Source organism: Zootermopsis nevadensis, unplaced genomic scaffold, assembly GCF_977971745.1.
Source record: "Zootermopsis nevadensis isolate Lab colony 2312 unplaced genomic scaffold, Znev_1.0 Znev_ptg000028l, whole genome shotgun sequence".
NCBI classification, from domain to species: Eukaryota; Metazoa; Arthropoda; class Insecta; order Blattodea; family Termopsidae; genus Zootermopsis; species Zootermopsis nevadensis.
In genome coordinates this window covers 333,504-356,993 of record NW_028259160.1, presented here as the reverse complement: position 1 = coordinate 356,993, position 23,490 = coordinate 333,504, and the positions used below count along the sequence as shown (strand labels likewise).

The 23,490-nt window shown below is 38.1% G+C and overlaps 1 long non-coding RNA gene across 1 annotated transcript in view; it reads right to left on the bottom strand.

Annotated features, from left to right (window-relative positions):
* LOC147872302 (uncharacterized) overlaps positions 1-23,204 on the bottom strand; it is a 31,200-nt gene extending 7,996 nt beyond the window's left edge. The window contains exon 1 of the long non-coding RNA XR_015537357.1: positions 22,804-23,204. This is a non-coding gene — a long non-coding RNA (uncharacterized LOC147872302). The remainder of the gene's footprint in view (positions 1-22,803) is intronic.
* Positions 23,205-23,490: the final 286 nt, after the last annotated feature.

Here is a 23,490-nt window from a genome sequence, read left to right as displayed (position 1 = left end):
CATTTTCTGTTTTTATACACTCCCCTATGTAGTTAATTTGTATCTCATAGTTTTGTATTTTCCGAAAATATGTTACTAGTCATCAGTGGAAGTGACGTTAATGTCGACCCCACCTCACAAGATTGTTGGTATTGCCTGTTGTATAAAATTGAAGAGTTCGATTTTAAAGTAATATAATATTATCATATATCGGCCTGTTCTTGAATGAGTTGAAGAATTTGGTTAATTGAAAGGTTTATGTGTTAAATTTCGTATGCATCGATCACTATTAGAGTTCCTAGGTTAAATTATTGGCTAATTTAAAGAATAATGTTTCTCGTGGTTATTTACAGTTTCTGGATTGTAGTTTAAACCTTTAAGACTTTAATGCCGAGCTCATCTACATAATTTAAAAACTGAATTGTAACATGAAAACCAACACGACGTATAACAGTTACCAAGATCAGCTGCTCAGGGGAATAATCCTCGTTTATTCTGAGAATAAAATAAGTCCCATAATACAATCTTACGCAAAAGACTTACTGGATATTAAAGGCTGTTTATTTTTTAATCACTTGCGTTGAAGGTTCAAAAAAGGTGACGAAATTTTCATAATTTGGTCATTCTCCGATTCTATAATATTTAAGTATAATAGTTGAGACAGCGTCGTTTAATGAACTGACACCATAACACATAGTCAGAGTACTTATGAAGATGGTAAAATTCCGCGTTCTTCGTGGAACCCAAATGTTCAATACCACTGGGTCAATCGAAGTTATGGATTTTAATGTGATAGGCAGTAGAATACAAATGGAGATCTCATTGTGAAAGGGCATGTAGGAGTGTTAAACGGAAGTATTGGAAAACTTACACAGTGAAGGGAATTATAATGTGCACGCGTCATATAATATAGCAGAAAAATAATGTAAAGTAAAGCAGTCCCGCTACACGCCTGTTCATTCTTGACCTCGGCACCAGATGGGGGTGAGTGGTCAGCATCACGCCCCGGCCGTGCTTTACCCCCGGGAAAGGATCCCGGTACCCATTAGATAGAAGGCTGGGTGGGCAACAGAACCGGTCTGGAAGCAGAGGCTAGAGGAGAAATCCTCTGCCCCCGTCGGGGATCGAACCCCAGTCGTCCAGCCCGTAGTTAGTTAATATACTTACTGAGCTATCCCGGTTCCTGCATAAAATAGCTAGGGTAATTGAATCAAGAAATTCGAGCTGTGTAGGGAATTTAAACGCATACGAGAAATGAGAAACACATATAAAATATTGATCGGAACTCATAAATTGAAGATGCCCTTTTGGAGTCGTAGTTCTCAAAAAAATATACAAGGATGTAGATTGTGTTTAACTGATTCAGTTATATAGTGCAATTACAGGCTTTTGTGACCACAGTCATGAACATTTTAGTTCCATTAAAGCAGAGAATTTCTGGACTATCTATATCGTGAATTTAATTATTAAGCTCTGAAATAATGGTAAGATATGTAATCGTACGTGGCAGACATAACTTACAAACATTATCTTCAGATTTTGTGCTTTCTATTAAAATATAATGCTCTTGATATCTCTAAAATGCTTCGTCAGTGCACTAACCAAGTCAGCTTGTATAATATTAACATTTCTTTTAATTGGCGCCAAACATTATTTTGGGAACTAAAAAAAAAATTAATAACCACACATGATAGTCAGGGTCAGATAAAAATAGCACACTGAATTATGTGTCGCGTTTGGATTGACGTTAGTTTGACTATGCTAAACCTGAATGTCCCTTGAAAGTGTCCTACAAGCTTACAAGCCCATTTATTATAATTGACCCAAAGCAGATATGAATATCTATTTTCACAGATATAAAACATTTGTCAGCAACTGCATTCCTGTATGAGAGCCACGAGGCATGTGATAATAATATTTTTGGTGTTTCCAGACAAAACAAATTATTGGAAAAGTAGCAGAAACTGGTAAAATGCAAAATAAGTAAAATAATGCACACTTTTACAAAGAAAAATAATTTTATAGGTAGAAGATACCATTTTAAACATCCTTTTTTTAAAATTATCAAGCAAGTTACTTAGGAAATTTTCGTGTGTTGTTTGACTGCCTTCTTCACCGGTATTTAATAAATAGCTGGCCATACACACATACATACATACTTATAATTCCTCTTTTGAACGCTCAGTTCCGTCGGATTTTCATGTTATCCAGTCCACACAACAACCTCATATACCAATTTCTATTTCGTGGTACAGCAGGGGTTCGAACTGGCGACTTCTCTTCCGTTATTTATTTCTATCTTCCATCACTCTGTACCTTATTCAATACATTCAGTCTGAACGTTATATATTCCATTCAAATGCTTCTACAAATCTGTACACAATCAAACAAGTAACAGGCTCTTAGGCGGTTAATGAACAGCATAATTATAAGTAACATTGTACTTACATACATTGTGCTGAAAGGAATACAAGCACAAGGGACTTTAGTAGATTGTGCGGGCTAAAATCACAACAACAACAACAAAATCGGAAAATTTTAATTTTCTACCTGTTTTGACCGTGACCAAAAAGTGTCCTTGACTTCATATCTTAGACAAATCTCACTGTGCAGGTTACGTTAGGTTAGGTTAAGGTTAGGTTAGGTTACGATGAATACGTTCTACCACGTACAGTCATGTTTATAGCTGATCCAATGCTTGTCAGCGTTTGAAGCTTGGATGTTTTGGTCATGCTTCAAGGTAACCCATGTGTATTAAATTTTGCGAGAAGATCTGCAAAATTACGACCTATATTTGTCAATCGAAAAGACGCCATTTAAAGCTTTGAGCGAATTTCTTAGAGTTTCCGTTGTAGAGCGACTGATGCCAGCTGACAGTAAAACACAAAATAATATATAAATCGGTAGTGGGCAATGGCATATGTTTTGAAATGGTTGAAGAGGTAGAAGTTATTGGTGGTTATATATCAGGTCATTTTAGTCAAAGACTTAGAAAATAAGCAGTCTGAGCCAAATTTGTCCCAGATTGCTGACACGGGGGCATAAGTAAAATCGCCTGGCGGTGACTTCATTTGCACGGATGTACATGAGCCGATGGAACACGTGTTCACGCTGAATAAAATGAGACTTAAGATGGCTATCTTCTGGATTGTTGAGCCGTGTAATCTGGTAGAATTTTACCGACATTTCAGAGGTCCTTGCTACCTCCGTTATAAGGGCGGAGGCAGAAAGGACCTCTGAAATGTTAGTAAACGTCTACCAGATTACACGGCGCTACAACCCGGAAGACAGCCATCTTCAGACTCACCGCCGTGAAAATATCAAATCCTACAAAATGAGACTTCCTTTCGATATCTTGGTTTTAAGACATTCAGTATCTGATCATGCCGCACATGTACATATTACTGACGTTTTAGACATGAACTTGTATGTTTTGTTTAAAATGTCCATGCAATTCACAATTCGTGAGTTCTCTTTGCATCAAATGACTAAAGTGCATCAGATGAAATTATCCAGAGTGAAGACATTTTAACTTTGTCTCTTTATTAAATATAAAAGGTGGATGCAGATAGAACATGTAGCACGCATGGAGTTACATATAAATAACTGAAACTGAGCAGACTTAAACAGAACATGGAGAGACTGTATTTCGGGTTGTTGTGACGAAGTTTGCCAACGTTTACTGACGGTTTAGAGGTTTTCGCTGCCTCCATCATCAGAGCGATGAATAAGCAAGCACTTCTGAAACGTCGATAATCCTCTGCCAGACTACAGGGAGTAACAATCCGGAAGATAACCACGTTTATGCTCTCGGCCACTAGGACCTCAAATATCAGTGGAGGACATTGTTTTAACAGTTACAACTAAAGGTACTCCATCAAGAGGATAAGTAATTTGGGTTGTGAGGCAGAAAGTCAGTTAATCTGTCAACCAATCAGGAGTATTCATGTCAGACGTATATAAGACAGTGATTTTTTATACAGAACTTCTAGCAACGTGAGCATTTAAACTCTGTGACCCGCAATACGATACTTAATTACAAATAAAACAATTTAAGTCTGTTGATACATGATAACTAACTCCAAGTTAAGCCTTTGATTTTTTTTTTTCGATTCAGAAGGAATCCTCTCATATTTTTCTACCACTGCTCACATTTCTACATTCAGCGGGTTTGTATGTTAAAATTCTATTGGCTGTCCTATTTGTGTCCATTCGTATATGTGCGTTAATTTGCCCTTCTGTTTTTTGAGAATTATTACAAGATTAGAATTCCTCTGTCGTACAAGGATAAGTCAACTAATTACATAAACTTCTGACCGTTGTTTCGAATACACAGACCCACATAAATTTAACCCGAAGATATTCTATGAACAAAGATCCATATTTGGCACTGCCAAAATAATATTGTGTCGCAATAACAAGACGCATGCGCACAATTTTGTTGGACATTTAGAAAATTGGCAACGTTGTAGTGCTGGTCCTATTTTTGTCAGATTAACTGGTATCTTTAGGATCTTTCAGCAACAATGGTGGTTATTCGTGTTCCCAGAACATGAAAGTTCAGCCCGTTGTTTTAACACGTCCTGAATCACTTCAGTCATGGTAGTAACTTCATGAGGCAAAGGTTTTCTTTTTATAATGAGTAATCTTGCGTATTAAGGATATTCTTCGTTTTTAAGGAAGCCGAATTTTCATTACCGTGCCCACAAGAGCCCGTCGCTCCTTTGTATCGTGAAACAGATAAATCAAGTCCACAACATCAAAATATGCTTTTTAATACGTGGACCTAACATAACTTAATAGAGTCCTCCCATCTATGTTTAGGCCTGCCAAGTGATATCGTTCTTTAAGGTTTTTTGATTTTAATTATGTAAGCTGATGAACATTTCTAAATGTCTTCATTTATTTATATTTTATTTGAAGACTCTGTCAGTAACTGACACTATATAGCATCTTATTTTTTATTTATTTAGTGTTCTGTCTGACGACAGGTCCATATGAACAGGATCCTTCCATCCTTTTCTCTTCTCGGACTGGGACCTGTTCATATACGTTCTTGGCAGATGATCCAGAAGTGGTTTGCCATTGCCTTCTTCTGTGTGTGAATGGAGTAATTGTTGGGATGCCACGGAGGAAAACTCCGTGTTGCCTAGACCACGGCCTTGCCCAACACAAGTTATAAATTCGGGCACCGCCGGGAATCGAACCCGAGACCCCAGGATTACAAGGTCAGCGTTCTAGCCGCTAGACCACCGTGGCGGTTATAGCATCTTATAATAGGATAATTAATAAGTAATATATTTGAAAGGACATAGAAGGAAAGGGTTGTGTTCTAATTTAAAGAATTATATTGGCATTTGCCTATATGGTCTGAAGAATATCACAGAATGTCTTTAATATATCTCACGCCCTTTGACTTGCTTATTTTAATATTTGGTGATGATTGAAAATTATGAACGTTATTGTGCAGTTTTCTTCAGTCTCCTGTTATTTCATCTTTACATCAAAATACTCTCCTCGACTTCATCAGAGTATATTATAACATGATCTCGAAACTCCGAATGTTCTGGTCTCATTATTTATCAAAAATAATATTTTTCGTGTACAGGGCGTAATTATCGTTTAAACCTTTTCATGATTTGATCGTACATAGTCGCATGTGGCCTGGATTTCTGTGCTGTTTGACGTCAGCGAAAAGAAGAATTATTCCTATCTGTTGTATGCCATGCGTGACTTATCATGCATGCGAATGACGAGCATGACAACACAAACATGATAGAGGAATTTAAAAACTCAGCATCCAGAGGTTTACCACGGCCTGTTGTTTTACATACCATACACGTACCTGATTACATAAATATTCTCTCTTTTCCTTATAAATAGTGAATGTGGTCAGTCGATTTTGATGGCAAAGGGCAACCGTTTCCCCCGCAGTTATAATTATACAAAATAAGAGTCGAAGATGAATGTATACTGGATTCTTGCGACCTAGATTCTGGTAGAAGTTTGCCGATGTTTCAGAGGTGATTGGTGCCTCCGTTATCAGGGAGATAAGTTCTCATCGCAAGCACCTTTGAAACGTCGGTAATCTGCCAGATTACACGAGTACTAACCCGAAGGACAGCCATCTTCATATTCGTCGCCCTGTGAACTTGAAATCTCAAAATGAACGTCATATATATTTTTCATAATTTCTACCCTTATTTTGGAGGCTTTTCCTGCAGATAATGTTACATTAGGCAAAAATAAAATTACATTTATGTTAGAGAATTTATGCCTCAAAAATAATTAATCTTTATCTTTGTCGCATTTTTCTTTGGCAAACTTTTAAGAAGATGCGACACTCGCAGAAAATATTGTGAAATTAAAACTGTTTTTGCGTGTTTTTGTAGTTTTTTTGGGGGGGTTTGGAACATGGTCTCAGTTTCTGTGAAAACATAAACTGAGGCTGTTTAAGGGCAACATGTAGAGACCATTCGGACACGTGAAAGAGAAAATAATAGACAAATTAACATAATTACAGAATGACAAATTTTAAAATCATTGCACTCGAAATAATAGTATTAGGGTCGCTAAATTAAGAAGTGACAGCTGAAGAAACAAGAAATACATACCAAAATTTGTACTTCAATGGAATAGAACAATTTGCAGACCTGTGATTTTACGATAGAATAATATTAAAGTAATTACTGGAAAGATAGTCTGGGCGAAGACAATTGTTCATCTTTGAAGAATTCCCCATTGTTTATTACCACTGGCAATAATTTCCTCAGTGTAACTGTTAATTACAAGTAAATGGGCTAAATAAAATGTCTAAGCAAAATGTACTCCTTGTCAAAGATGTCGATGCGCTGATAGACTGCATTGGCAGCAGAAACACTCCTAAACAAGGGACTGGCCTTAAAACGTAAAGTACCTTCAGACTACTTACACCAGTTCTTACTGTGGCCTTCAATATAACAGACATAACATATTACGTACCGGTTTATAACAATTCATGTTGCGTTCTATGTCTTAGGGTATAAAACCCTGTGTTAAATCGCCTCCACCTAGCCATTGTATTGCGGTTCACATAGAAATAAGAGTTGGGACAAATTGCTTTAAATTTCACTTCTCTAAATGTCTTTGGTTACTTTATGAACCTAAAATAACTCATAAAACAATTGTAGCTCGCATATCTTAATTTCCGTGGGCTTCAGAATAACGAAAAAAGTGTTCATATGTCACGGTAACAAAAGTTGAGACGCTGTTACAAGTTTGTTAGTGTGGGATTAATGTGTTTTTTTTTCCGGCAGGGATAGTGATATTCTGAATTCTGGCGCCATGTAGACTCGTCGGCAGGTGACGTTTTGGAGAAACATACCGTCTTCAGCCATGAAAATTGACACACTGTGTTTATTAGAATTTCTGGCATCCCCTGACGAGTCTACACGGCGCCAAAATCCAGAACAGCGCCATCATGTCTGCTAGTAGCCCATCTTACACCAAGGCCTGGATACATCTATAGAGATTTTCCTCAGTCATTCCTATAAAATGCTATAATAATAATTTTATATATGCCATAAACAGATTTTTATACATACTCTACAATTTATGACCTTCCTGTCATCAATAAATAGGAATTGAGACGTAATTAATAAAATAGTCTACATTCTGCACCGTATATTATTAAACCGGTTGTTACTTAACTTTGTAGATATCCACGATTTTTTTAGAAAAGTATAACCTCGTGTAAGAAAACGTAATTTTCAGTAACAAAATGTTAATATTTATTGTGGTCACCTTGTCTTTACGCTTTGGGGATGAAACTGGTAAATTTTATTCAATGGCATTTGAAACCATTACCACAAGAATATTGAGAATAAAATTTCTGTCAAGTTATTTCTTTCGCAAGAAAGCCGCACAACTCACAGATGAATAAATTTTAAAAAAATATCTAGAACGTATTAACTTTGTGGTTATAATTCGACTGTCGCATCTGCTACTGTTCTTCATGTAACACCGTTACTACAGCGCCATGGGCTGGACGGACTCTTCAGGTACAAAGCTCGAGTTCTAAACCTCTGATGCACGAGACGCGGTTCAAAAAAAGTCAACATTTACTCGGGAAATAAGTGAAATGATAGTAATGAAACACAGTTTCTGCTGACTTAAAATTTAAGTTTAGTTTACAATTAAAAATAATCGTTTCTATGACAGTGAATCTTTTTGAAAAGAAGCTAATCTCTTGAGGCAGCTGAATCTCAAATGAGAAGCTTGGTATCAAATGTATAGCAACCTCGTTTTTTTCTATTTATTAGCCAAACAAAGGCATTGACGCTTGATCTTTGTGTGAATATACTCTTAATATAATAGCCAATGCCCGTCACGTTTGACTGTACGATGTGACGGTCGCTACTCTTTTAGAAAGAAATTTAAACGAGACCATGGTGACGTCTGTGCTGGAGTCTCGATTCAGGCAGGTTGTGTTTCGGCACATTTTGGCAGAAATTTGGCTTCAGTGGCAGTGAAAATGTGCTAACATTTAAATTACTTTATGAAGGCTCTTCTTAAATGTTGTACTTCCAATGGGATTTGAAAGTATAGTGTTGCAATAAATTGTATTAATCTTTAATATAAAAAGGGTTCATGACTACCAACTCTGACGGGTTATACTACGCCGGTATTCTACATAGTTGTTAATTTACTGGAATTTGGGCGAACCAATTTACGGCAGGGGGGTTGTTACAGTCTCATTGTGAGTTGTTTAAGAATTGCTACGAAATTGTACACTGTGTATATTTGTTTGTAAATAATCTTTTTTTTTCTGTACGCGGTAATTTTTGCTGCCTTACATTGGCCATACTTGTAGCCGTTGGCTGCACGGGCATTCATCTTGGCTCAAGCCAATATGGCGACTGAAGTCCAGGATATAAGTATAAGTCAGCCAGAAAATGTCAAAATGATTGTTGCATTGTATAGCGTTTTGTAACACGTGCTTGTCCGTGCTGATGTTCCTAAATGTGACTCTTGGTTGAATCTTGAGCTTCGGGTACCGATAAATACCGACTGGGTAAGAATTTTTGCTCCACCACACAAAATTCACGGGCGGAATCGTGCATGTTAGATAATATCTTGAATGTCCATGTTTAGGGGTGTCAAAACAACACAGTTCAATACTGCACCCCAGACACTTTTTTCAGGCCTTCATTAAAACTATCCCTCGACAATGCAATTTCTGAGCGGAACATGCAAAAGTATTGGATAAATTTCTTACTTTCATGCAAATGTTCTGGATTTGGAAAAGATGACCCAGAATAATGCTGCTTTCGACCAGGGCTGTCTTGATGAAACGACCGGTCTGCTCAATAAGTACCACCGTGACTCGATATTCCAGGAACAGCAGCCTGCTGGTGCTCTTGAAGGTCGTGATGATAGAGGGCAGGAAGGCGATAGAAACAGGTTTCTACAGGGCGACGTTCTCCGCAGGATTGAGAGCTCGTCGTATCTGTCGGTCGCTGTAGTCGTTCTGCCTAAAAGTGGCGCCGAGAAACTCCATCTCATCTTTTAAGCTTTCCAGGTCTCAAACAGATCTGGCTTTATCACCAGCGTGTACTGCCAATTTGTTGGAAGTTAGATTTGAGATAGAGGTTAGTGTTTGTAGATTCTTTGGCAAACGTTGTAACTCATAGAGCCTTCAGGATACGGTAGACGTCGATAACAAAGAAGATAAAATGACCGCCTTTCTCTTTCGCGATAGAGTGGACACTGTTCAGGTAAATGAAGTCAGTTGGCTTGCCTAGACAACGTGTCCGGAAGACGAACATATAATCACGGAGCGAAACTAGCAGAGGGGCTTGTGGGTCGCCTCATCCAGAGACTTTTCTTCATTGTACTCCATGAAGAAATTTGTTACGCTCGGAAAAATGGCGAACCCACAGTCACGACATCGGTCTCGTAGAACTGGCCGTCGAAACTTCGAAATTTACGAGGATGTCCTCAGGGCTAGCACGGGGAGACTTGATATTGTTGGTGAACTCTATTGAGGTCCTCACGTGTGATAGATAAGTCCCATGTGTCCTCCGAGAAGAGTTGCCAAGTGTTGGGTTGTGGCCCGGTGGTGCTCACTGTGGGCTTAAGGAAAACCCCTTCCTTCTGGATATTCGGGAGTCCGTACAATTCTGAAGACCTCGCAGTTGTTGCAACAGCCCGTCCGAAAAGGATCTTTGCTTCACCACCTCAGTGATGTTCTTGGCAGTCTGCTTTAAACAAGGCCCCTGAAAGTGTCGAAGTAATCCAGTTTTTGTCATTGGTGTTGAGAACCACTGTAATGTCGCCCTGATCGGCAAGTAAGACTGTGAGTTCGTCTTTGCTTCTCAGGTACTCGAAGAACTCTCTTTTTGCCTCCGAACAACTCATTCTTGGGCTTATGGAAATCTTCAATATTATAACTGACTCCTGTCGGATTTCCGGCAGACCGCTGAGGATATCCTTTATGGATAGCACCGTTGGCACAGCGTATGGAGCATCCTCCAGTGATATCTCCCTCAAGTTAACCACCATCTTCGTGTTGTCAGCCAGGTAACCTGTGTGTTGAGCTCTCCGGAGCCGCCGGAAATTGCCACACCGTCTGGTTTTATCGTCGGCCGCAACGTGTGACGCCTTTTCGAACGACAAAGTCGTATTCCTCGGCTTGGTACTCACCTGCCTATCGTAGGTGTAGTCCGAGCAGTGCATGAGAGATCTCATCCAACTCACGCCTTGTTTGGTGAATGTTCTTGGGGTACGCTGAAGCTCGTTCTTCAGCTGATTCTTTTGGTGGCCTCGGAGATGATGTGATGATAAACTGTAGGAACCGTATTACACTGCTTTGACTGATGTGAGATTTATAATGGGACAATGATGATCTGTTAAAGATGGAAATACGTCTGTCCAGTATCGTGTCTTTTTTAAAAGGTGTTATAAGACCTGGTTGCTTAACTTGTTACTGTCAATTGTGACTAGACGGTGTGATAAATAAAATAACGATCTAATTGACTAACATAATACTTGGCCACAAAAGTAATTAACAAAGCAACTGAATGTCAGTCTTCATAACTGGTTAAGCAACAGCTCAGTCTCTTCTGCGAGCAGTTGATATTTTTCAGATTATTAAATATTTTTTCTAATTATGAACCCGCAGGCTCGTAACCTAGTTCACAGAAGTCTGTCACTGTACCCTGCTGTAAAATTAGAAGCTAATGTGTTACGTTTTATGATATAATGGGCCGTTTTTCACTCTGTAGATATTTCTCCCATTATCAAGTCTTCGGTCTCAGGACTGCCACTTGTTGGCTGTGACTCGCTACTGATTCTAATCACTTGCATTAACTGCACTCAGACTGGGAGGAACAGTGAAACGTCTTAATGCTCAGAAATGGGTGTGTCCTTCTCAAATATATTATTTATTTTTCCTCTAAATATTTTCATTAGAATATTGCAAGTTAGGGGGTCTATATCAAGTACTTTGTTTCCTCCAAACTTTCCTCAGATTTGACATTACTTATCAAAGACAGTCATTGTGTTCCTTTACATTGCGAACTTAAACAGAGTCAATGGACATTAATAATTTCAATTATTTGCTATCTGAACTTTTTCATCGTTCTTGTTTAAATGAAAGAAACCACGACGTTTCGGAAACTGATTCTGTTTACGTCTTCAGGCAAGATGGAAGGTACCAACTCAGTTGGATCCGACAGAAATAAGTAGATAGCAAGTAATTTTAAGTATAATCCACCATCATCAGAACCCTTTAGAATCGAAGATATTCCATCTTTATTTTTAAGACAAATGGAGTTAGTGTATAATGACGAACTCAGAGATTTATGTGGGACATAGGGCACCATAATGGGTTGTAAATGTAGCCAGAATGTACAGGCCATCAGAATTCTAGTGGTGATATATTTTAGAAACTGGTTACCTGAAAGACGAGAAAACAAGACAATTTTTGACTGTAGATTTTGTGGATGTGGGATGGATGGAATAGATTATTTTCGTATTCACATAGCTGAGTGTGGTACAGGTGGTTTTGGACCTTCGGATTCTAAGTGGTGTTCCCCGTTTTGTGTTGATCGTTGAGTTGACAGTCCGTCTAAGCAACAATTCTTTTATTCAACTACAGCATTCCACCGGTAACTACATCTAGGTAGTCCACTCTACCAAAATAGGCAAGCTGATTACGTGGCAAAGTTAGTGTTTCCAACACTTAAAGAGAAACACCTAAAGATGTAGTAGATTCTTCAAAAGCATTGAACCTATAATAAAAATTGCTGTGTAGATGGACTGTCAACCTAACAAACTTCGGTTTCTGCTACCAAAGAGTTACTTTATTTGTGCTCGACTAGGAGATTGACAAAATTTATGATAGTCAGTGGTTAACTGACGTTTCAAATGTCAGTTTGCAGCTGATGCAATAAGAAGCCATATTGAGTATTACGGCACGCGATTGTCACGTGTGTGACACGCAGCGTCAGGGGAAGTCCCACGATGTTATTGGTGATGCCATTTCGTGGACGTAATACGTAACAAATCGGACACTGTATATATGTTGTGTCTGTATTTACTATTATTTAAGAAAAATTAACTACATAATTTTGAATTAATAACAGAAATATAAAAGGATTTTACGTTTCAGTGGGTGTTTTGTGTAAAGCTTCAATCGTTTGTGATTCTTTGGTAATTTAAATTGACATGTCGAAAAGTCAGAGATAATTACTTAATTTATTATCTGAAATAATTGTTTGTTTTGTACTAACATATGCTTTTCTTCCAATATTCGACAATCAGAAAGAGGAAATATTTCAGTACCAGAAATATTTGATTTTCTTCCTTGAAAAAGTTTACCAATATAAAACTAATTTCGTATATTCCTACGGTATTTGGAATAAGTAGAAGAGTTACTTTCGTGAGAATGTAAGTGGCATTAAGGATGTTATACAGTACGAGGAAAAGTACAGCTGAGCTAATGTACTTAGGTGTACGTGTCTTGAGATCGAAATTGTTAATGACAATCAAATTTCGATAGATTCAATCCCAGGATGTAAACCATTGCGTTCTGTAATCCAAGTACACAATTATATTTTGAATAAGAAATAATTAATAGAGCATACAGATTCATCACATCAAAGCTGAAGGAATTTGCTGCTGCACCTATTTATAACGAAGTATGATAAAACTACTGCCGTAATTATCGAGGAATATCATTGTTATGAAGCAAATTCATCTGTCAAGATTAACCTCATGTTTAGACAAAATTACCCGAAATTATCTGTGCGTGTTTCGATGTAATATATCGACTGATTACCAGATGTTCTGCATTCGTTACATACTGGAGAAAAGAAGAGCTTACAATGGGAATGCACATAGCTATTCATAAACTTCAAGAAAGACTATGATTCAGTTAGGAGAGAGAGAAAGAGTCATTTCATTCGGTACAACCACAAAAATAATTCTAATTAAAATGTTATTCAGGGAAATCTGAAGTAGGCCTAAGGTACGCGTAGGTAACGTTTCAGTCATGAATTTTCTATTAGATAAGATTCGAAACAAGTAGATGCTTTATCAACATTTCTTTTCAATTTTCATATAAATGCGCCCTAAGGAAGGTCCATGAAAGCAGAAAAGAGACTCTAACTGAACGAAAAAATCAGCTTCTGGTCTATGCCGATGTTGGTAATAAACAAATGGCACATACGCAAACACAGAACTCTGAGCTAATATGGAGGTTCGTCTGGAAGTAAATACAGATAAACTATGCAGGATTTGAGGTTATCACGGCGGTGAGTCTGAAGATGGCTGTCTTCTGGGTTGTAGTCTGGTAGAAGATTACCTTCTACCAGACTACACGGCGCAACAACCCAGAAGACGGAAATCTTCATACTAAGAATCGCCCTGATGACGGAGGCAGTATGACCTCTGAAACGTTGGTTAACATCGACCAGTCTACATAGAGCAACAACCCAGAAGACAGAAATCTTCATACTCTGATGACGGAGGCAGTATGACCTCTGAAACGTTGGTTAACATCGACCAGACTACACGGCACAACAACCCAGAAGAAATCCATCTTCACAGATAAACTAGCCCTACACGTTGTTGTATCTGCACAAGTCTGCAGGACAAGATCTTAATATGAAGATACCTAATAAATTACTTTTAAAATGTGGCAGTATTCAAATATTTGATAAAGTCAGCAACAACTCATATGTGCATTCACGAATAAATTAAGAACATATTGAATTCTGTGAGTGACTGCTGTCATGCTGTTCAGAATTCTCTCTTCCCATGTGCTGTCTTTACGTGTGAAAATTAAGATATGGGAAACTATAATTTTTACCTGTGTTTGTGTTGATGTGAAACTTGGTCCTTCACGTTCAGGGAACGGTGTTTAAGAACGGGTTATTGAGATACTCGGAACTCAAATGGATGAAACGTACGAAAGCTGCATAATTTTCACTCTTCATCAGATATTATTATGATGATCAAATCGAGGTTTATGGCATGGGCTGAGTATATAGTACTTCGGTTTTGGGGGTTACATCGCTTCAAATGTTGAGAATTATCCGAAAATTGTTTTTTGTATACTGAACTTTTAGAACTTGTACTGCTTTACCCTGACACCGGCGAGTTAAGTGCAATGTTATGCTTTTAACACGGAAAGCTTTCAGATTTTAAAAATCATTTTTGAAACATTCTGTGATTTTATTAGCGTTCCCATGTAGGTAATAATCTGAAAACGCGTGGACTCTGGTGGAAACCTCAGTCATAATACACCTCCTTAAGGTAAAGTAGCCTACTTTATATTCTTAAGGAATAAAAATAAGTTTATGACATCATCATGGTGTCTGCGCACCTTCCTAGCCAAATGATTGATTTTCATTACGTCATTAAAGATCACCCCATCCTCGTATATTTATAATTTCATACAATAGACAACAGGCACTTGGCGTACGAATAAATTGTAGGAAGTGCCCGAACTTCACTTTGAAATTAGATGTGCCTACTAGTGCTGGAGAAATGCGCCATTTTTCGTGTTATTCTAACGTAGAATGTGAAGGAAATGGCGGGTGTATGGATGTTTACATTAGGTTTTCAATTAGACAGTGAAATCATTTTGAAGATATATGATAATATTCGTACAAATTATATGAGAAATATTCTAAAATTTGCGGCCTGGAATTATGGGAAGTCTCACTTGAAAGCACATTTTTTTTGAGAAGTGCAGCAAAGCATTATATAACAATTAAAATAATTATTTATCTTTGTTTAGTTGCAAAACTGCGAAGCTTTAACACGTAAATACCTGTTGTCCTGCGTTATATAGAAGCACGTGTATATAGTAAGCTATGGATAAATGAACAGTCGTTTGTTTCAGTGCACTGTCTCCACAAAACACATTTTAAAATGAAAATTAACTAAAGTACAAAAATATGCTTAATTAAAAATATAACACAATTTAATGTAGTGAAATATCAAATATCATTATCGGGGTCACTAAAATCTTGGATTACGTTCATCGTTTTTGGTTTTAAAGGAAACACTACGTTTCGGAACCTAGATCTGCTTCCATCTTCAGGTTAAAAGGGTAGGAGGGGCACAGATGATGGACATAATCCAAGAATTTAGTGACCCCGATTGAGGGAGGGGTGGAGGTATAGCTCCTACTTTTTCTTGACCTTGGCACTGGATGGGAGTGAGTGGTCAGCATCACGCCCCGGCCGGCTTTACCCCAGGGAAAGGATCCCGGTTCCCATTGGACGGATGGCGGGGTGGGCCCCATAGCCGGTCTGGACGCAGAGGCTAGAGGAGAAATCCTCTGCCCCCGTCGGCGATCGAACCCCAGTCATCCAGCCCTTAGCTAGTCACTATACTGACTGGGCTATCTCGGCTCCCATAGTATTATTCCAAGAGGTCCAAAATTCTTTAACACCATTATCGTGGCAACGGTTATAAGAACACGCACATTCATGATTATTTTCCCATAAAGCTAAAAATCGTTTAAAAACAAATGATCACGAACGAGCTAAGCTACAAACACTTGCTTATTATATTGACTGTTTGAAATTCAAGAACTGAAAATATGGCGACGGCGAAATTTTGAGGTTGTGTCTAACAACTTCTGAGACGTCAGTAGCTTTAATAAAGTAGGTTAATAACATTATATGAAAATTAAATAATAATAAAATTAATAACATTAGCAATGTCATGTATGAAACAGTTACGACTACTAGCTGTAACAAAAGTTCCTATGATAATGAAATCACATTATCATCTTTTAAACGTATTTCTTGTTACATTAGGAAAAAGTACAGAATTTGTAGGAGCAACGCGTAAAATTGAACAATGTTGTTGAACCGTAACATTTCAGTCGGACATTCAAACGAAATTAAACGTACTTCCCACTAAAATATCGAACATAAGCTGGACTCTTCATTAATAATTGCATGTACCGAAAATGGAAACACGCAAAGTTCGTAGCTACATAAATAAGGCTTAATTTAGATGGACGTCATAAAGCAGTACAGTTCTACCCCGAATTCTCTGTACAAAGTGAGTTTCAATGGAAATCCCATACAGTAGTTGAGTGAGCTTTGTCCAGAACTCTTTGTGCAACAGTTCAGTGCATTCTACCCGAACTCCTTACCGTTGTGACTTTTTATTTGCAAAAATACGGTCCAATAACAAAGCGACTTTCGAGTTCAGATTGGATCATGAAGGAACACGTTTAAAGAAGGCAATGTATAGTAAACCTTGTCATTTCTCTAGCAGTACAGTCCGTAATGAAACAATTTTCTGTCTAAATATGATTTGGTTATTATGTTTCCAGTTTCTGATACATAACTATGCAGTTTTTACCAAGTTCTTATGCTGTATCTTGGCGGGTGATGGAGATAATCTGTAGTCTTGTTGTGTGAATATTCCAAAGTTAAATTCGGCCTGCCTAAGTTTATGTTTTAATGAGAAACGGCTTCCAAAAAATAGAATGCAAGATATGAGTTCAGCGACTGGCTGACTTTCTGGAGGCTTCAACACCACAGCCCACTTCGCTCCTTAATATTAGATGTCTGTACCAGAACGCTGTAGCCCTTCAACCTTCGTGTCCAGCTCATCTTTCCCTTGTGTTTGTCACTAACGAAAACACAGTAGACCCTATGTGATCCGTACAATTACAAATTCGTCGTAATACAACATTCTACGAGTCTCACAAGTGACACATTCTTATTATCCTTTCAGAGCCCAATGTTATTCTCAGAATTAAAACCCTTCTTCGAATTTTATTAGGATGCGCAAATTAATGAGAAAATTACGGTTAGAACATAAAGCTCGCATAGAGAAATAACGAATACAGGTAGGACTCGGTTTACGCCGCTTCACTTTTGCGCCTCTCATAGATCACGATTTGAGGGGGTTTTGAGTCATGACTGCCCGACTTCCTACAATACTAAATGATAAACTACGGCCTAAAATTTAAATAATTAAACAAAAAACGGAATATAAAATGCGACGAGAAAAAACAAATTACATTTGCCACGTACTAAGAGCTGCAAGTGAACTGACAAACATCCACTGGTGTCTAGAGAACAGGTCGCCGAAAGGTTAAGAAAAGTGAAGCTGACTCTGCAATGCCGATTTGGACACTGACAGTGAAATCATTGCAAGAGGCTATTGCTGTTATTAATAAGGGATGTGAGATCTTCCGTAGAACGACCCCAACTGGGAGCGGAGCTCAACCGTTAAGAGAGGAATTGATACAGTTCTACAGCCATACTATAACTTATTATCAGAAAAGAAAACCAAATAGACATTTATTCTATCGTTTTTAAAGCAGTAAATTTTCTTTCTTTTTCTTAAACATTATACAAGTTTCAATACGTAAATTTCATAAAATAAAACATTAAATTTCCAGATATTACAAGCGACTTTAAGGATTTCATTCTTCAGCTCACAACACAAAAACAGTTGAAAAATAGGGCTGATTTACAATAATTATTTCTCAGACTCTAGGAACATTAAGTGCGAATATTGATTGATGATTAATGAACAGCGCCATTTTGAATAAATCTTGTTCATGTGAAACAGAATAGTCCTGTTTCGTTTCAACATTAATTCCAGTAAACCGAATTGCTTAAACCAGACTTATCTAATTCTTCACCTGCGGGCCGATGCTCCTCCACTCAATTTTTGAATTGTACAAAATTTGCGACCCCAAATTTTAAGTTTAAAATTGTATATCAAATAGCTTCTTGTGAACACCTGTGTTATAAAGATGGCTGCATTTCTGTTTCTGCGACGTATACTCTGGGTGAAGTTCACTGACATTTGAAAGGTACTGGCTACCGTGATGATGCAGACAGTAAATACCTCTGAAACGTCGGCAAACTTCTATGAAAAGCCATCTTTATACTGTGAAAACCTGACATCAGCTCTTTTATATTTCAGTTAAATTGAGAAAAATTTTAAAACATGAAATTTTCAGTAGCGGGTGGTTGGAAAATATATCTTACACTTCAACTCTGCGATGTCTCCCAGAAAAGTAGCCTCTATTTAAGGGACTTTTAATAGACAGATTTCGGCAACTATCTTCATACTCCCCCGAAAAACGTCGTTGGAACATTTCATCAGATTGGACCTCCTGAAAAATTTACGAGATTTGAGGTTCTCAAGGCGAAAAACGTGAATATGGCAGTCATCTGCGATGTTGCACAGTGTAGGTCAATATCATGAACACTACACAGTGCAACTTCCCTGAGTCGAATTTGATTTTCCCATGGCGGTGAATACGTAGATGGCTGTCTTCTGAGTTGTAGCGCCGTGAAGTCTGGTAGAAGTTTACCGACGTTTCAGAGGTCCATACTGTCTCCATCATCATCGCCCTGATGATGTAGGCAGTATGGACTTCTGAAGCATTAGTAAATTTCTATCAGACTTTACGGCGCTACAACACAGAAGACAGGTATCACCAACTTCCCAGAAGACCACCACCTCATCCCTAAGAACATGACTGAATAGTTAAAGGGAAATGGATTTTGCTTTATTCTTTATTCACAGTCGATCATTAATGTTAAAGACGGATAACTGAAGCCTGTTAACAAATGTCCAGCTGGCCAAGTACAGAGTCCATTGGCTAAACAACGGGGTTTATCAAGACATCCGCAGTCTGTTTAATAATTATTGTCAAGCATTTGACATTTTCCGAGCAACGTATGGAGTGTAATATATAAAAAAGTTATCCTAAGCATAAGTACAAGTACCTAGAAGGCTTGACCCGTGATCTTAAGGGGATGACAGAAGTCTGCCAGTGACAGAAATGCATTGCATTCTGTTTGAAGGTTCGAGCACGGGCTTCAAGTTTCGTTTTGTTTGCAGATTTATCATTAGTTTTTCAAGATGGAGTGTATTCTGTGCAGTTATTTAATTATTGTTTGTATTACCGTCTCTCGATGGTGCAAACAGAATTTAACGTACAAATTCCCATTATCAATCAAATTACATAATACTCGTAACTTTAAAATTCACGCAAAATTAATGGAATTTACAAGACGGAAGAATATAAGGTAAAGTTGTCCTCGTGGTTAGTTATTCACGCGTCATTAAGACGTATGGATAATGGAGGTATCTCCACGTATTAACCTTGGTATTAGATAAAAGTTGGTTTACACTCACGCCAATTTACCCACGAAGAAAGAGCCCTGACCCATACGGGAATCAAACACCAGATATCTAGCCGGTAGCCAATGACAGATAATACCAACAGGCAGCACAATTTAAAATGTTTAACTGTGACAAGGACCGACTTAATTTCTATCATCAGGCCAACCGGAGAAGAAACGCAGGTAACGTTCTGCAAAACCATGATGATTACTCTACTGCCATGTTTTAAATAGAGTTAGCCAGCAGCAATGGAATTTTTAACGCTTATATCTGAAGTCTTTATAACAATATGACACGCATTGAACTGGAAACGTTTATCCCGAAGAAAGAATGGACGAACAAAGGAATAAATTTCAGACAAAAACAGTTTGGGAATACACATAAATAGGATACCTCGAGAATGTTAATGTGAAAACCAACTGGTTGCATCCTACAGAAACTGAGGTGGATTACATAAGTGTACATGAGCCAAGAGAACGTTCCATCTGAAGGCAGTTTGTCTCGATTTTTTTAAAATACATCCTCGAACTTTTCATTCAATTTCCCACGTTCATAATATTTATTTCCCTAACCACCATTTCAAAATCATTCTTCCCTATCCTTTTTTGTTTCCTTAATTATATTCTGCAGGGTTTGCTACCAACCTTACCCTTGACATCCGAGTCAAGGTCGACTTAGTAGCTAGGCCGCTGCTCACGTCAGTTGCCCAAAGGCTGTGCAGGTGCGAACATGGCGAATTCACGAGCAGAACGTGTTCACTATCAAAGCTATTTCTCTTCAAGATCTTTCGTTACTCTTTTTAAAGTATTTAACAATGCATATCCTGGCAAGGACTGGTAACATTTCGGGACATACAAAGTGTTTGTCCGTGACATGCGCTCATCGAGCGACAAAACAGCTGTAGACTTCTGTCTTCTGGGTTGTTGCGCCGTGTAGTATGGTAGATGTTTACCAACGTTTCAGAGGTCATACTACCTCCGTCATCAGGGCGATTCATCGTAGCGCAACAACCCAGAAGACAGAAATCTTCATACTCACGGCCGTGAAAACCTCAAATCATAAAACAGCTGTAATTACTACATTGAGTCTGCCGACTTCAAGCAGTTCATCAGCTGCAAGGACAGGATAAGGCTGTAAGAATTTAATATCGCCACTTATTTCGTCGTTTACTTTTGTAAAAGTTATAACTGGGTTTCAAATGGAATACGCTGTAGATACTTTAAAGAAAACTGTACCTTCCCGTAAAAAATGTAACTGCAATTACATTTCACTAAATGTGGAGCTTTGCAAAGGACATTCTCATGACTACTGACCAAGGCAAATGAATGCTGCGATGGGATGTTTAAAATTATTCTAAAGATACGCATTTCGAATTCTTTGACCGAGATTTTCATCTCCCACTGCCTTTTATAGAAAACTTACTTTTCTCTACGAATAATATTCATTGTTACAGAGGCTCCTAAACCTGTAGATTTCCAGTTCATATTACATCCGTCAGAGTGTTTCTTTCGAGGTGCATGAGAGTGATGTTACGAAGTTATGAACACTGTTGAGTACCGAAAATTACAAGATTGTTTACATATGCAGGAATATAATATCTTATATATTGGAGACTGGTCACTTTGTGAACTAAACATTATAGACAAAATTTAAACATGCATATATGCTTATTTATAAAATTATCTTCAATTCGTGTGTGACTTAAGATGGGACACAATTCACTAGACCATATTTGTGAATCTTGCCATTCCAAATTAAATCGCTTAAAGTATACGCCTGATTTTTTCTGCAATAGTTTTCAGAAAGTTGTTTCCTCCACACGTAATCTTAACGATAATCCGAATTTTAGTAGATTTTAGTCTAAAATATATTACGTAACAAGGACACATTTTAAAATAGCAGGAGTACCAACTCCTGCAAGCTTCACATAAATATCTCACACTGGACAAAAAAATTGCTCTTACCAGCTTTCACAATATACAAAATGCGAGTTTAGAAAAATACTTCACGATAAATTGGAGAATTGTTGAGAATTCTGTAAATTGTGTACTGCTATGCGCTACTTTCATTTGATTTTTAAAGAAATGGAACTATTTTACTTGGACCAAGCTTTGAAGTATCCGAGAACTATTCAAGTTCCGTATTCAAATTTTATAATAACGGCAGAAATACAACGTTAAAATGTATTTATTTATTCGTGGTATAATTTTCATAAACATTAACATTATAAACTAACTAATGTCCACAAGTTATATTATTTTGACGATTTGGCAGGTTCAAGAATCTGGAAAAAAAAACTACAATAAATAAAAATTTAATCAATAACGTAATTACGAACAGATTACATTTGGGTAACTGTTGCAACCAATCTGTGTCTCAGTCGTTTCGTCAAAGTCTGAATCTTTTTAACGACGGTTCATTCTAATATGGAAAACTGGTCTTTTGGACGTTGTACATCGTCATAATTATAACATTATAAAACTACGTTTCGGAATCTGAATTCTACTTCCGTCTTCAGGTAAAAATGGAGGAAGAGGAGAGAAGGCCTATCTGTTTGGCCCCCTGATTGAGCTAGGTCCAGGTCTGGATGTACCTCAACTAGGGAGGGGGGTTCTGTCCTTTTCCTCTCTTTTAGCTGAGGACGGAAACAGAATCCAGCTTCCCAAACGTTGTAGTCTTATAATTTTATAATTACGACAATGGATAACGTCCAGAAGAATAGTTTTGCTTCCAATGAATCGAAAAGACTTAGGTTTCCAGTTGGCGTATGCGTGCGAAGGGGTGTTTATGGTGGGGAGCCTAATATTTATTGTTTAATGAAAGTGGTACCAAGAAAAGTAGGATATGTCTAAATATCTGCCAAATACTGGACGAAGGTCTGTACTTGATCTGTTGGTTAGTCAGGGGGTTTACATTAGGCGTAGTAAATAAGAAATTTTGGAGTCTAAAATATTTTTCGCAAACATTATTTGATCTTTCCCGGGGAATTTCTGTATGAACACGATTTTCACTTCTTTTGAAGAAAATATTTCGAAGGAGGCGGTCACGCCTGCTTGTCTGTAGGGACTGAATAAAACTACGAAAGATTACGGGAGAGCAGACGTGTACAAACGAAAGGCGTCTTTGTGTGTGACGAGCTGGAAGAAAGTGTCTTACCTTTCCTCCAGTAACTTGTAGCCGGGGGGTTTTCATCACCAGTGTTGCCATAATGAAATAGGACGTGCTTTATTAAATACTGCATAATTGTCAAGTACGACTCTACCACCACCATCAATCGCGTAGCAAGACACATGACCAAACGCACAGCAAGTGTTAGGTAGTTTTATTTCTGCTTCAGATTTCAACGTGTAAGGTATTCAGTCCTCGCTGCACTGCTTTTATGAGGGTTAGTTTCGCTAACCTTGTACAATATAAATCTGATTGTAGGCGAGTGTCACTCACTGGCAAGGCAGGCGAGTGGCTCGCTCCGTCGCTTGCACAAGTTGCCGCCGGTGGCGCTGGGACGCGACTGAAGGATCACAACCTGCCCTGTGCTTCTCGCCACGTGAGTCGGGCGCGCTCTGTAGCCTCGGCCTGCCACTGGCCCGACTGAATGGAGGTCACCGCTCATTGGTCGGCTACCTCTGACGTCAGAGCATTGATTGGGGAGGGAAGTGCTCTTTAGTCATATATTTTTATTTTCAGTAAATAAAACAAAGTGTTTCGATGGGAGTTTTTGTTATAAATAGAGCGAGGGGGGCGGGGGTTGTTTGATGACGTTCCACTCGGTGTGACGTCACTAAATATTGCTGCGAGGTTCGTGTTTATGATCACCTACCTCACTATCATTCAAGGACCATAACC